The sequence below is a fragment of the Sciurus vulgaris genome, assembly GCF_902686455.1.
Source record: "Sciurus vulgaris genome assembly, chromosome: 16".
Lineage (NCBI taxonomy): Eukaryota > Metazoa > Chordata > Mammalia > Rodentia > Sciuridae > Sciurus > Sciurus vulgaris.
Window position 1 is genome coordinate 51,779,210 of NC_136477.1, and position 14,485 is coordinate 51,793,694.

The 14,485-nt window shown below is 37.9% G+C and overlaps 1 pseudogene across 1 annotated transcript; it reads left to right on the plus strand.

The window, feature by feature from the left end:
* The first annotated feature begins 232 nt into the window (after positions 1–232).
* On the plus strand, positions 233–3,763 carry LOC306647031 (chondroitin sulfate N-acetylgalactosaminyltransferase 2-like; annotated as a pseudogene). Its single transcript has 2 exons — positions 233–1,497; positions 3,115–3,763. The product of its transcript is annotated as a chondroitin sulfate N-acetylgalactosaminyltransferase 2-like (transcript).
* Positions 3,764–14,485: the final 10,722 nt, after the last annotated feature.

The window sequence follows — 14,485 nt, forward strand, 5'->3', positions numbered from 1 at the left end:
TTTTTCTTAGCTTCACTAAAGCTTGATGAATTTTGTTAATCTTTCCAAAGAACCAAGTTTGGGTTTCATTCTTTTTCTTTGCTCTTTTCTTTTTTCTTTTCATTCATTTCTTTTTAAAAAACTATGGGTCCTCGGCGCGCCTGGCAGGTGGGCTGCTGAGGCGGCGCCGCCGGTATGTGCCCACTGCCCCAGAGGCGGTGGCTTGGTGCTCGCCGCGGTGCACCCAGAGGGTCATCGCGAATATTCATCACCCATATAATGGATTTTATAGTTCAGATTGTTTTATTCTGGATTTCATGGTAACAAAACAGGAAGCATTCTTAATTTCTCATTTCTGCAAGTAGTCATGACTACTGAGAAAAGAATTTTTTTAAGCTACAACAGAATTCATTTTGGTACCTTTTATGGAAATCCTGATTTTGTTTTTAATTTTTAATAACTTTTTGCTAAAGGTATGAAAAAAGCAGCTTATCTTGTTAGGCAAATACACATTAATAAGAATGTCTAGAAGAGGATCAATCCTTCACACCCAGATCCACTAGTTATTGTTGGGACTCACTTGCTCTGAAGCTTGGTATTATTTATATACCTTCTGGAATGTGCCCCTCAAAGTGATGGAAACGCATCTCTTCCTGGTGTTGTCAGAGAAAATTATGGTAAAGAGTATTATCAAGCCCTCCTACAGGAACAAGAAGAACATTATTAAACCAGGGCAACCAGTCTGAAACGCCAAATTGCCCAACTAAAACAAGAATTACAAGAAATGAGTGAGAAGATGAAATCATTACAAGAGAGAAAGAATATAGGGTCTAATGGCATAGGCTATCAAGGCGACAAAGAGCAAGCATCTAGTGATCTTGTAGAATTTCTTCATTCCCAGATTGACAAAACTGAAGTTAGCACAGGAGCCAAACTACCCAGTAAGTATGGGGTTATTCCTTTTGAAAGTTTCACTTTAATGAAAGTATTTCAGTTGGAAATGGGTGTCACTCGTCATCCTGAAGAAAAGCCTGTTAGAAAAGACAAACGAGATGAATTGGTAGAAGTTATTGAAGCTGGCTTGGAGGTCATTAATAATCCTGATGAAGATGATGAACAGGAAGATGAGGAGGGTCCCCTTGGAGAGAAACTTATATTTAATGAAAATGACTTCCTAGAAGGTTATTATCGCACTGAGAGAGATAAGGGAACACAGTATGAACTCTTTTTTAAGAAATCAGACCTTATGGAATATAGATATGTGACCCTCTTCCTCCCTTTTGGACCTCTCATGAAAGTGAAGAGTGAGATGATTGATATTACTAGATCAATTATTAATATCATTGTGCCATTTGCTGAAAGAACTGAAGCATTTGTACAGTTTACACAGAACTTCAGGGATGTTTGTATTCATCAGGACAAGAGACTTCATCTCACAGTGGTATATTTTGGTAAAGAAGGTCTATCTAAAGTCAAGTCTATCCTAGAATCTGTCACAAGATTGGCTTCTTCCACATGGTGAGGGATGTGACTGTTGGCGGCTCTGGGCTCACATCTTCTCAGCTTTGCCATAGGAGAGGAAAGAGCTTTCTCCCAGCTCCAGTTGAGGAAATCCCAGGGAAGGACATTTTGCCCACTCTTGAGCCAATCACTTTGGCCAGGTGGGGCAGGGGTTTTGTGATTGAGCCCACTTGAGCCTGGTGCCCAGTCCTAGGAAATCATGTGGTTGGGCTGGGTAGAATGAAGGGTATTCTGTGATCAGTGCTTCTATTTGGTACTGGACATGCAGGGTGGTAATGGACAGTTTCCACAAAAGAAGGGAGAGATTTATATGCCATAAAATGAGGAGGAGAGTCATGGGCACCTAGAGTGCTTAGAGTCCACTCCATGTGTTATTTGAGCCTTTACTTCCGTTTCTCCCTTACTCATGCTCTACTGTTGTAGGAGTGATCTTCCTCACATGTTCCTGCTTTTGACTCAACTGTATCCTCGTGCAGTGGTTCTCTAGCTGTAGCGTCAGAGGCATCTGGAGGGCTTACTGAAACACAGAGGCTCAGTTCCACCCTTGGCCTCTGAGTCAGTATGTGAGATGGAACCTGAGAGTTTGCATCTAACAATATGCCAGGGGGTGCTGATGCAGTGGGTTTGAGGGCCTCAGGGTGAGAACCACTGTCCTAGCACAAAACCCAACTGACTCCCCCCTTGCCTTTTGGGTACTGACCAAGTTCTTTAACCTTGCATGGTAGGTGCACCTCAATCTGAGCCTCCTCTCGTTGTTCCCATTTTAGAGACCCTTTGTTCTCATCTGATTTGTCTGACCTCTGAATGCTTTCTACTTTCTTACCTCTTTCGCTTTTGAGAACAATGATTTGGAATGACTCACCACTGCCTTCAGGATTTTAACCCAGGCATAACTCAAGTCCTGCTTCTCATATCTTCTCTAACTACTCCAGACATAAGCAATCTCTTCCCAGAACTGTTGTTCATTCATTCATTCAGCAAATACACATTGAACTCCTACTCTGTGAGGGCTCTGTGTGCACAGTAATGAACAAAACAAAATCCCTGCTCTCATGGAGTCAGGGAGACAAACAAATATATCTGGTGATACTAAGGAAAACAGACAGGGATGAGGATGGAAATTAAAGAGTGGGAGATTGGACTACTTCTGAAATGGTATCTGGAAGTATCACCCTGACAAGGGGGCATTTATGCAGAGACCTTAAAGATGCCCTAAAAGCTCTCTTCATGTTTATCATTCATGTAGAATTTATTATTGTTGTTGTTGTTATTATTATTATTATTATTATCATCATCATTATCATCATCAAATATTATGGCTATTTTTCCATGTGTGTATTTCCTATCTCCCTGATAGGTTTTTAGGATTTCAAGGGTCAGTGGCCAGTTGGTAACTAGAAGTCTCATACCACCAATGTATTTCCTCAATTGTGGGCATTTAGTGAATATCTGTCTCTGATGATGGGAAGTTGATGATTTCCTTTCCCTTGTGTGAATATAAAACCAACATAATAAAATATTTGAAGTATAAAACATTTTGTAAGTTCTGTTGAAGAAAAAGCATTGTTAACTTTAAGTGGGACTTAGCATTTGTTGTATGTGCTTTCCTCATAGTGAGTCTAATTTTCACAATTACACCTTGGTTTCATTGAATGAAGAATTTAATCGTGGATGAGGACTCAATGTGGGTGTAAAGACTGCCATCATTTATGCCAACCAGGATGCACGGCCACCTGTGGAGCAGCAGCTGGTTCACAAAAAGGATTCTGGTTTTTGGCAAGATTTTTGCTTTGGAATGACTTGTCAATATCGGTCAGATTTTCTAACCATTGGTGGATTTGACATGGAAGTAAAAGGTTGGGGTGGAGAAGATGTTCATCTTTATCAAAAATACTTACATGGTGACCTTATTGTGATTAGGACTCCAGTTCCTGGTCTTTTCCACCTCTGCCATGAAAAACACTGTGCAGATGAGCTAACCCCTGCGCAGTACTGCATGTGTATCCAGTCCAAAGCCATGAACGAGGCTTCTCACTCCCACCTGGGAATGATGGTCTTCAGGGAAGAAATAGAGATGCATCTTCATAAACAGGCATACAGGACAAACAGCGAGGCTGTTGGTTAACAAAATCATTAATGCATAACAGTCTGAACCACAAACCAGCACTATTTATTTAGCCTTAATTCCAGTTTCAGATGCTGTGCCTCTTCCAAAAAAGGCTTGTTTATTTTTCATATTCTTTCCGACATTATTTTGGCAGTTCAACTAGATAGAAGAAAAAACAAGTGTTTCATCACAAAACCTATTTTGTGACAATACTGCACTATGGAATAGTAGACAAAATGAAATCTGCTTGTCCCAAAAGTAGATTTGAATCAGTTTTCTACCTGATGCCCATGTTCTGACTGTATGTGGGATTTTCATGCTTTGATGGCATCTGGTGGAGGGACGGAAAATGCTGGGCTGATGGTGGATCAATCAGCACATTGCTTGCAGATGGGACTGAGTGATAACAGATGAGGTGCAGGAACAGATATTATATCTTCATTTCACCTGCTGACCACTGCGTCAGTCAATCTGATTTTTGGTTTGTTTTGTTTTTCTTTGTTTTTTCATGATACTGGGGATTGAACCCAGGGGCCCTCTACCACTGAGCTCTATTCCCAGACCTTTTTATTCTTTGAGACAGGGTCTTGCTAAGTTGCCAAGGCTGGCCTCCAACTTGCAGTCCTCCTGCCTCAGCTTCCTGAGTAGCTGGGGACATGCACCACCATGCCCAGCAACTGCTTCATTTTTAAAGGAAGAACTTTCATTGATAGCTTAAATAATCCATTTTACTGAAGCAGATAATAATTAATTGACACATCTGAAATTCCCATCCCATCAAGAGAAGGCAGAAACCAAAACCCCTTAACTTAATATTGCTTAGCCCTCAAATGTCTGTTTTTAAATAAGTGGATAATAGTAGAAAATAGTTTAGAATCTATGACTTGATTAAAAATGTTATTACACTATCAATATGTTGGGGATTAGTAGTCAAAGTTGCTATTGACTGTTTTGAACAAACAAATGTGGAAGCATTTAACAGAGCATTTAATTATATTGGAATGCAAAATACTAGCTATGTTTGAACATCAAGTTTATGTAAGCAAGATACATCAGGGCCTTCCTAAGGAGGCTCAGAATAAATGAGCATAATATGTATTTTTGCTTTGTATTATCTCATTTAGCATGGATCCATATTATTTATTAACCTTTACTTTCTAATGTATTATATTTGCTGTATCTGTATTTGCAGTATTATAATACTTTGAATTGAAAGAGAATTTGGGGGGAAGAAAAAAGCAATTTGATAAGGTATATACCATAAGACCATTTTATTTGAGAAAAGGGAAGGAAGGGAAGGTAGTCTGAATGAAAATCTGAATTACAGACTGTTTTAGAGATATATATACTTACAGATAGAATGTTTTAATTGACATAAATTATATTCATGAGACAAGATGAATAAGAAATTATATTCAGATAGAACTATACTACATTATTTATCACACATGATCTTTTGCCATTAGGTCAATTGCTAGGTTCAGAAATTAGAAGGTGAAAGGCATGCATAAATTTTTTATCCTTTGATTTTTAAAAGAGACCTACTATTTGTATAAAAATCCCTGAAAATTCACAGAAGAAAAATTAATATTCATTTTGCTCTGTAAATCATATTATGAAATGTTGGCAAATTCCAAATTTCTAGGTGCTACATGAATTAAATTTTACAATAACTTATTATTCTTACAAGTTTTAAGTTGGGATAGTTAGCTGTTTTTAAAGATGTGTAAAATGTTCTCTGCAAAAATAATTCAGGCCATTGTCTCCTTTTTGAATGCAGTTATTTATTATTCCCTTCTTTTTTTTTCTTTTTTTTTTATTGTAAACAAATGGGATACATGTTGTTTCTCTGTACATGGCGTAAAGGCATACCATTTGTGTAATCATAAATTTACATAGAGCAATGTTCTTTGATTCATTCTGTTATTTTTTCCCTTCCCCCCACCCCTCCCACCCCTCTTTACCCTCTATACAGTAGTTCCTTCCTCCATACTTGCCCCCCTCCCTAACCCTAACTCTAACCCTTCCCTCCCCCCCATTATGTGTCATCCTCCACTTATTAGCGATATCATTCGTCCTTTGGCTTTTTGAGATTGGCTTATCTCACTTAGCATGATATTCTCCAATTTCATCCATTTGCCTGCAAATGTCATAATTTTATCATTCTTTATGGCTGAGTAATATTCCATAGTATATATATATACCACAGTTTCTTTATCCACTCATCAATTGAAGGGCATCTAGGTTGGTTCCACAGTCTGGCTATTGTGAATTGAGCAGCTATGAACATTGATGTGGCTGTATTTCTGTAGTATGCAGATTTTAAGTCCTTTGGGTATAGGCCAAGGAGTGGGATAGCTGGGTCAAATGGTGGTTCCATTCCAAGTTTTCTAAGGAATCTCCACACTGCTTTCCATAGTGGCTGCACTAATTTGCAGCCCCACCAGCAGTGTATGAGTGTACCTTTCTCCCCACATCCTCGCCAACACCTGTTGTTGCTCGTATTCTTGATAATCGCCATTCTAATTGGGGTGAGATGGAATCTTAGGGTGGTTTTGATTTGCATTTCTCTTATTACTAGAGATGTTGAACATTTTTCCATATGTTTGTTGATTGCTTGTAGATCTTCTTCTGTGAAGTGTCTATTCATTTCCTTAGCCCATTTGTTGACTGGACTATTTGAATTCTTGGAGTAGAGTTTTTTGAGTTCTTTATAGATTCTGGAGATTAGTGCTCTATCTGAAGTATGATTGGCAAAGATATTCTCCCACTCTGTAGGCTCTTTCTTCGCATTGCTGATAGTTTCCTTTGCTGAGAGAAAGCTTTTTAGTTTGAATCTATCCCAGTGGTTGATTCTAGCTTTTATTTCTTGTGCTATGGGAGTCCTGTTAAGGAAGTCTGGTCCTAGACCAACAAGGTGAAGATTTGGACCTACTTTTTCTTCTATAATCTGCAGGGTCTCTGGTCTGATTCCGAGGTCCTTAATCCATTTTGAGTTTAGTTTCGTGCATGGTGAGAGATATGGGTTTAGTTTCATTCTGTTGCATATGGATTTCCAATTCTCCCAGCACCATTTGTTGAAGAGGCTATCTTTTCTCCATTGCATATTTTTGGCCCCTTTGTCTAGTATGAGAAAATTGTATTTATTTGGGTTTGTGTCCGTGTCCTCTATTCTGTACCATTGATCTACCTTTCTATTTTGGTACCAATACCATGCCGTTTTTGTTACTATTGCTTTGTAGTAGAGTTGAAGATCTGGTATTGCAATACCCCCTGTTTCACTCTTCCTGCTAAGGATTGCTTTAGCTATTCTGGGTTTCTTATTCTTCCAGATGAATTTCATAATTGCTTGCTCTATTTCTGTAAGGTACACAATTGGGATTTTAATTGGAATTGCATTGAATTTGTATAGCACTTTAGGTAGTATGGCCATTTTGACAATATTAATTCTTCCTATCCAAGAACATGGAAGATCTTTCCATCTTCTAAGGTGTTCTTTAATTTCTTTCTTTAGTGTTGTATAGTTCTCATTGTAGAGGTCTTTCACCTCTTTTGTGAGATTGATTCCCAAGTATTTTATTTTTTTCGAGGCTATTGTGAATGGGGTAGTTTTCCTAATTTCTCTTTCTGAAGATTCATCACTTATGTATAAAAATGCGTTGGATTTATGGGCATTGATCTTGTAACCTGCTACTTTACTGAAATCACTTATGAGTTCTAAGAGTTTTCTGGTGGAATTTCCAGGTTCCTCTAAATATATAATCATGTCATCAGCGAACAGGGATAGTTTGAGTTCTTCTTTTCCAATTCGTATCCCTTTAATTTCTTTGGTTTGTCTAATTGCTCTGGCCAGAGTCTCAAGAACGATGTTGAATAGAAGTGGTGAAAGAGGGCATCCCTGCCTTGTTCCAGTTTTTAGGGGGAATGCTTTCAGTTTTTCACCATTTAGAATGATATTAGCCATGGGCTTAGCATAAATGGCCTTTACAATGTTAAGGAATGTTCCCACTATCCCTATTTTTTCTAGTGTTTTGAGCATGAAGGGGTGCTGTATTTTATCAAATGCTTTTTCTGCATCTATTGAAATAATCATGTGATTCTTGACTTTAAGTCTATTAATATGGTGAATTACGTTTATTGATTTCCTGATGTTGAACCAACCTTGCATCCCTGGGATGAAACTCACTTGATCATGGTGCACTATCTTTTTAATATGTTTTTGTATGCGATTTGCTAAAATTTTGTTGAGAATTTTTGCGTCGATGTTCATTAAGGATATTGGTCTGAAATTTTCTTTCCTTGATGAGTCTCTGTCTGGTTTAGGTATCAGTGTGATATTGGCTTCATAGAATGAGTTTGGGAGGGTTCCCTCCTCTTCTATTTTATGGAATACTTTGAGAAGTATTGGAATGAGCTCTTCCTTAAAGGTTTTGTAGAACTCGGCTGAGAACCCATCTGGTCCCGGACTTTTCTTTGTTGGTAGGCTTTTGATGACTTCTTCTATTTCAGTACTTGAAATTGGTCTATTTAAATTGTTTATGTCCTCCTCATTCAGTTTAGGCAATTCATATGTCTCTAGAAACCTGTTGATGTCTTCGAAATTTTCTATTTTGTTGGAGTATAGATTTTCAAAATAGCTTCTAATTATGTTTTGTATTTCCATCCTGTCTGTTGTGATATTTCCTTGTTCATTCCGAATTTTAGTGATTTGGGTTTTCTCTCGTCTTCTCTTTGTTAGTGTGGCTAAAGGTTTATCAATTTTGTTTATTTTTTCGAAGAACCAACTATTTATTTTGTCAATTTTTTGTATTGTTTCTTTTGTTTCAATTTCATTGATTTCAGCTCTGAGTTTAACTATTTCCTGTCTTCTACTACTTTTGGTGCTGTTCTGTTCTTCTTTTTCTAAGGCTTTGAGCTGTAGTGTTAGGTTGTTTATTTGTTGAGTTTTACTTCTTTTATTAAATGCGCTCCATGAAATAAATTTCCCTCTAAGTACTGCTTTCATAGTGTCCCAGAGATTTTGACATGATGTTTCTTTGTTCTCATTTACCTCTAAGAATTTTTTAATTTCCTTCCTAATATCTTCTGTTATCCATTCATCATATAATAGCATATTGTTTAATCTCCAGATGTTGGAATAGTTTCTGTGTTTTACTCTTTCATTTATTTCTAACTTCAATCCATTATGATCTGATAGAATACATGCTAGTGTCTCTATCTTCTTGTATTTGCTAACATTAGCTTTGTGGCATAATATATGGTCTATTTTAGAGAAGGATCCATGTGCTGCTGAGAAGAAAGTGTATTCGCTCTTGGTTGGATGGAATATTCTATAAATGTCCGTTAAGTCTAAATTATTGATTGTGTTATTGAGATCTATGGTTTCTTTGTTCAATTTTTGTCTGGAAGATCTGTCCAGTGGTGAGAGCGGCGTGTTAAAATCACCTAGTATTATTGTGTTGTGGTCTATTTGGTTTCTGAAATTGAGAAGGATTTGTTTGACATACATAGATGAGCCACTGTTTGGGGCATAGATGTTTATGATTGTTATATCTTGCTGATTTATGCTTCCCTTAAGCAGTATGAAATGATCTTCTTATCCCTTCTGACTAACTTTGGCTTGAAGTCCCACATTATCGGAAATGAGGATGGATACTCCAGCTTTTTTGCTGAGTCCATGTGCATGGTATGTTTTCCCCCATCCTTTCACCTTTAATCTATGGGTATCTTTTTCTATGAGGTGAGTCTCTTGCAGGCAACATATTGTTGGATCTTTCTTTTTAATCCAGTCTGCCAGTCTATGTCTTTTGATTGATGAGTTCAGGCCATTAACATTCAGGGTTATTATAGAGAAATGATTTGGTTTCCCGGTCATTTGGTTCATTTTTAAAATTTTGTTTATTTATTTGTTTGACACAACTTGTTTCCTCCTCCTTTATTTGACAATTCCTTTAGGATAATTCCTCCCTTTGCTGATTTGCTTCTTTGTTTTTCATCTCTTCCTCATGGAATATTTTGTTGAGAATGTTCTGTAATGCTGGCTTTCTTTTGTAAATTCTTTTAGCTTTTGTTTATCATGGAAGGATTTTATTTCATCGTCAAATTTGAAGGTAAGTTTTGCTGGGTATAAGATTCTTGGTTGGCATCCATTTTCTTTCAGGGCTTGAAAAATGTTGTTCCAGGACCTTCTAGCTTTTAGGGTCTGGATTGAAAAATCTGCTGATATGCGTATTGGTTTCCCCCTGAATGTAATTTGGTTCTTTTCTCTCACAGCCTTTAAAATTCTGTCTTTATTTTGTATGTTAGGTATTTTCATTATAATGGTGCCTTGGTGTGGGTCTGTTGTAATTTTGTGTATTTGGAGTCCTGTAAGCCTCTTGAACTTGATTTTCCATTTCATTCTTCAGATTTGGGAAATTTTCTGATATTATTTCATTGAATAGGTTGTTCATTCCTTTGGCTTGTTTCTCTAGGCCTTCCTCAATCCCAATAATTCTTAAATTTGGCCTTTTCATGATATCCCATAGTTCTTGTAGATTCTGTTCATGATTTCTTACCATCTTCTCTGTTTGTTCAACTTTGTTTTCAAGGTTAAATATTTTGTCTTCAATGTCTGAGGTTCTGTCTTCCAGGTGTTCTATCCTATTGGATATGCTTTCTATGGAGTTCTTAATTTGGTTTATTGTTTCCTTCATGTCAAGGATTTCTGTTTGTTTTTTTTTCAATATCTCTAACTCTTTATTGAAATGATCTTTTGCTTCCTGCATTTGCTCTTTTAACTGTCGATTGGTGCGATCAATCAATGCTTGCATTTGCTCTTTCATCTCATCATTCAATGCTTGCATTTGCTCTTTCATCTCATCGTTTCCTTCTCTGATCATTTTAATTATGTACATTCTGAACTCCTTTTCTGTCATTTCTTCTGCCATGCTGTCATTGGGTTTTATTGATGTAACATCTAGATTTGTTTGCAGCATTTTCTTTCCTTGTTTTCTCATATTGTTCAGATATCAGTGGACCGCTGAGATATTGCAGATTTCCTCTGTTGATTTACAATGTCCCTGAAGATTTCTATATATATCCCCTCTTAGCCTTCAGTAGGCTGAAGTCTTGGAGGAAGTTGATAATGCGGTGCTCCACAAAGAAGCTGCCTCTCTAGGAGTGGTGGCCTTCAGGTGGGGTATATTCCCTGCTAGTGGGCAGAGGTGCCTCCACTTGTTGACCAATGGTCATCCAAAGGGGACCTAGGCTGTGGGCTGAGGCAAGGCCTGTTTGGGCCTGTGTCTCTGGTTTTACCGTCCTTGTGGGGAAACCTCACCAGGCAGGGAAGACTCACCCAGTGGGGAGGTCTCCCTGGTCAGTTTCCTCCTAGAGGTTCCCCTCAATTTACAGCTACTGCCTGGGCTGGGCTGCCTTCCTCTGCAAAGTTTCCAGGGGCCCGGCCCTACCTCCTGGGCCTGGGAGCCTCACCCTTCACAGATGAATCTCCTTAGGCTGCCCCTCCTCAGAGAATTTGCCCATAGGCCTGGAACCTTGCAGTTATTTATTATTAAGACCAGTGAATTATGGTATTTAAAATGAGAGAGGGGCTGGGGATATGGCTCAGTTGATAGAGTGTTTGCCTTGCAAGCACAAGGCCCTGGGTTCAATCCCCAGCACCACAAAAAGAAAAAAAAAGAGAGAGAACTTATTTGTAATGGTAAGTTGCAGCTTGTTTTTTGAGAAAATCAAATTATTTTACTTTTACTCCTATTTTTTAAAACTATCTTTTAATTTAAAGATAGAAAGGATAGAAAGTAAGCAGTGGAAACGTAACTGTTTTGACCTTAAATGATATGAATAAAGTATTTTATTACCAAAAAAAAAAAAAAAACTAATTATGTACTCTTCTTTGTCTCATGTAGCCCATGGGTACCTCTGTTCAGCTAGCTTGGTGATCAATCAATGATTGGACAGGAATTTTATTAGAGGTCTGAACTAATAAGTGTCTCACTGTTTGCAGAAGTGCAAATAGGACCTTCCAGGGACCCTTCAGACTGGCCAAGTAATGACAATTCTCTAGGAATGAGACTTTATAGATCCTTCAGTCCCGAACAGCCTTTAAGTTGATGGCCAGGCTGCTATTTTTCACAATTGTGGTCTGTTTGTTTTTCAATGCTACCAAACAAACAAAATTGAGAGATGGAGAGGGGAAGTGGCAACGGGGCAAGGTAAAAATGCCATAAAATTTCTTTCTTTCTTTCTTTCTTTTTTTTTTTTTTTTTTTTTTTTTTGTTGGTACTGGGGATTGAACCCAGGGGTACTCAACCACTGAGCCACATCCTCAGCTCTTTTTATATTTTATTTAGAGACAGGGTCTCACTGAGTTGCTTAGGGTGTTATGGGGCACAACTTAAGAACAGACCAATCACCACTGAGAAGTCCAAATTTGAGAGTCTTTATTGAGCTGCCTGGCTGACTGTCTCACACAATGCCCCCAAAAAATGTCTATTGGGAGACTAGCCCGGACCACAGGATTGTAGGGGTTCTTATTCCAAAAATCACATCAATCATAAGTGTCTGTTGTTATGATTCGAAATTAGAAACTAACATCATGAGATCATCAACAGAGGGGAGTGGGTCACCTAGGTACAAACTAAAGAGTGGTTACTAACATTCACACAATCACCGTTCACATGGTACGTTGTTTAGGAGCAATAGGAATCAAAAGAGAACAATTTTTCATTACATAAGAATTGTCATTTTATATCACTAAATATGTCATGCAAGGTAACTGATGATGGGGACAGAGGTGGGGTGTTCCCATGGGAGAAGCTTATTTCCTACCTAACATGGAGTCTCAGAGCAAAATGGAGTCTGTTTCGACATTTCCCTTAGAGTCTGGCCTACATGGAGTCAGATCTGTCAGCCCATAACAAGGGCCTCTCACTAAGTTGCTGAAGCTAATTTTGAATTTGTGATCCTCTGGCCTCAGCCTCCCAAGTCACTGAGATTACAGGCATATGCCACCATGCCCAGAAAAATTTCCATTTTTACCAAGATTCATCTACTTTTCTTAAATAAATGCTTTCCAGATTACTACAAGTTTTTGGTTAATTTCCACAATTCTAAAAAGTTGATTCTAACCTTTTTGCCAGTTTGCTGATAGGTTTTGTGAAGAAAGAAATTTTAGAGATCCTTATCCCTCATTTTTTCTGATGTCTTCCCAAGGTTTTGTTTTTTACCTGAAAAACATTATTTCTTAAATAGTACTCTAGAGTATTCTATATAGTGTGATGGTGAGAGTAGCTACATGATATTTGGTACTTTTCTAGTTCCTGGGAAACTCACCATATTATTTATTGAATCACCAGAACAAGGAATTTTCTCTCATCAATGCATTTTGTTAGTGTTATGGTTAAGATATGAGCGGTCCCCCAAAAGCTTATGTGTGAGACAATGCAAGAAAGTTTAGAGGTGAAATGATTGAGTTTGGAGAGCCTTAACCTAATTATTGCATTGATTCCCTGATGGAATTAACTGGGTGTTAACTGTAGACAGGTAGGATGTGACTGGAAGGGGTGAATGTGACTTGGGAATGTGACTTTGGGATATGTATTTTGTCCCTGGTGAGTGAAACAGTCTCTCTGCTTCCTAATTGTCATGTCCTGAGCTCCTGTCTTCCTCCACACCTTTCTGCCATGATATTCTGCCTCACCTTGGGCCCAGAGAAATGGACTTATCATCTATGGACTGAGATCTTTGAAACGTTGAGACCCAAATAAACTTTTCCTCCTCCAAAATGGTTCTGGTCAGGTATTTTGATTGCAGCAACAAAAAAAGCTGACTAAAACAGTTTTCTTTTTTTTTTACTAGAAAATGTTTTTATTTTTATGAAAATGATTTCTTCATCTACAAAATAAAAGAGACATATCAAGACATGCCCGAATGTAATTTATTTCCATTCTGCCTTGAAAAATGAAAAGACTGAACAAAATTTGTGATAATCAGGAGGGGATTTTTGAACACTGGGTCACTTAGTTGTTATTAAGGAATTGGTAACTTTTTGTTAGTAAGAAAATAGCATTGCAGTTACATTTGTCAAATATGTACATCTGTCTTTTAGAGATGCATGCTGAAATAGTTACAGATAAGATTATATGATGTCTAGGATTTGCTTCAAAATAATCTGAGGAAATGGAGGGAAAGCATGTGGAAGACTGCTTCTAATCTGTTTGGTATGTACCACTTTGTCATATTATTCTATTTTTCAGTGTTTGAAATTTTCCATGATAAATAGCATGGATGTGTTGTTTTATTGCTATTTAATGTTATTTTTCTTCAAACCTGGACCTGTGAAGAATTTTAGTAATTTTTTACTGTGTCTCTCTTAAAAACATGTGGCTCTTGTGCTCTCTTTAGCTCACACTCATGTTTTCTTTCACCAGCATTGTGCTTTTAAAAAATATGTATTAGTTACCCACATTTTAAAGAAGGGAAATTTCAGGGACAAGAGACAAGGGACAAGCTCAGCACATAGCATGCACAAAAATCCTGGGGTCCACCCCCAACACCAAAAAAATAAAATAAAATAAGATAGAGAAATTTCAGATAGTCATCCATAATTCATATCTCTCCTGAAACCATCAGACGCTCTGGTTACACTGGACTCCCATCCCACATGGTGACAACTGAGCAGCATCAGTTTCTGTCCCCTTCAGAGAAGGAAGGCACAGTTCCTCTCCATTTGCCACAGTTTCTACCTGGTTGGCCCTCACGGGCACACAAGTCCATCCCTTCTGCCTTACTGTGCTTCAAAGGCTTGTTGACAATAGGAGATGGCAGTGAGCAATAGTTTAATTGATATGTACTGCAGCTTACTTCTGAAGGTCAAAACCG